Below are 2,157 nucleotides of genomic sequence, written 5' to 3' on the forward strand. Positions count from 1 at the left end.
AGAATTGGATGAATTACTTGTATAATTAGACTGATTATATACAAAAAAGCACTTGGTTTCCCACGTTTTTGGATGTTCCAGAAATTTTATGTCTTGAATTCCTAATTCTTAATTCCTTGGCATTTATTGTCAATGGGGAGTAACTGACATGAAAGTTTGGGTACACCATAGGCAGGGTCTTTCATCTCCCACCCCTTTGCCCCAAATGTAATTTTCTTTCAAATCCGATAGTGATATCAAACACTGGGGAGTTCGTGTTTGGAAGGAACTTGCTGTGAGGAAATGTCAGGTCTTGACAGGATAGAACCCCCCCCTCCCTCCCCAAATCCTTGCTCGTTGTTGTCGTGAGAAATGGAGACTGAGGCCCGAGTTAGGGGATCACCCTTACCTTAGACGTCAGCCCTTGCCTCTACTAATTTTACGTGGTCTTTTCCTCTACTCTTTTCCTTTTCCTTCTCTTCTTCACCCCATTTCTACCCACTTCCTATGGTATGAGAGCTGTGCTCAAAGTATGGAAGGTTGGCTCTGTGTCCTGAACAGCCTCCTTGAGCCATTGGCACAGTATTCTCTTGGTTAATCGCCTAGCCCTTACCCCTTATGGGTCCTGAGGGGTAGACCATTTCTTTTCCCCACTTATTTCGGGCTCACCATGGCCAATATTGAAGATTTTCTTACCCTTATTAGGGACATTAAGGCTTTTGACCTTTCATCAACTAGCCTTTGTAAATTTGATTTCTCTGGTTTCCCAACCCCTGACTCTCCTTTGACACTTATTATCTCTCTTCAATATTTTCTGCCAACTCCATCCATTCTGAATCATCCACCGAGGTCATTACTCAACCTTCAAAATACACCCCTTCCTCTCTCCCAACATCCTCCACTCCATCTTCTACTGCAGTCTTCATTATCTACCACCTCCCCACTTATCACTACTCTTCATCTTTATTGCCCTCCTCCCCATAGAACTACCTCACTCCACACCACTCCATCTTCCTCTTGCCCTTGTTTTTCTACTGCTTCCACCTCTTCAAACTTATGAGTACTCTTTTTGGCCTATCCAGATGGGATCAATTCTTTGTGATATCCTTGCAACCCTACAGAAGGAAAAGGGGGCCTTTAATACTTGACCAGAACTGTTCCTGTCTCCCCGACTGATTGTCCTGTATATGACAAGGACTGGTCAGACTGTCACAACATCCTGCCCACCTACCCACCTATGATGCTGTGGCAGTACAGTGCTACACTATTCCTCCCATAGGCCAGCATAAGTCCTACACCAATATTGCCAACATTAGCTTCTGTAGGAATGACCATGAAGTTTATACTAGTGGAGTGTCCTGTCCTGTCACCACATCCTCTCCTACACCCACCATCAATATCAGAAATGGCATTTTGGTGACACAGCCAAACACTGATATGACTTAGAACTGTTCTGCTCAGTTACACACATGTGCCAGTTGCGGTGGCTCCCATAATGTATTTCAAAGGAGCTGCCCTGCCTGCAAGCTCGAATCTGAGATAGCAGTTCTCAAATCCAAACTAGGCCTCACTCTATGCGAGGCTAAATAGGATGCATGCCCATGAGGGTTTTTCTCTCTGCCTATATCAAAATTTTCCTTTGCTCTACTGCCCTCTCAAGATAACTCAGTATCTCCCCCAGTATCTCTTCCCTCTACCCTGAACCATCCTACCTCTACTCCCTCTCTCCTCCATTCAAATCAGTTGGATTGTGATGTAATGAGCGGAAGGGGAGAGTTCTCCATGTGAGGTTGCACCTCTGGTGAGTGGTCAATAAATGCTGCTGATGGACTGATCCAGTAATTCAAGCCTATATCCAAATGGTATAAAATTATTGAGTCTACTAGAGGTAAGTTGCTGAAAGGAAATGTCAGGTACTATCAGGGTAGACTTGCCCCTCTCTTCAGTGCATGAGAGAGAAGAATAGGTTGAGACTGCCTCACAGTTACCAGTTCGACATTTAGTAATGGAAATGGCTGACATAGACTATGCACTGATTTGTCACTGGGTAGAATCAATAACAAACAAATATTAAAATATATAAATGTGCCATGGGAGTCATGGAGAGAGTCACATGTGACAGGAAAGTTTCTTTCTGAGTCCTACAGGGAGGATATAGGCATAACAGACTCGGGCATT

This window comes from Penaeus vannamei, chromosome 19 (genome assembly GCF_042767895.1).
Source record: "Penaeus vannamei isolate JL-2024 chromosome 19, ASM4276789v1, whole genome shotgun sequence".
Lineage (NCBI taxonomy): Eukaryota > Metazoa > Arthropoda > Malacostraca > Decapoda > Penaeidae > Penaeus > Penaeus vannamei.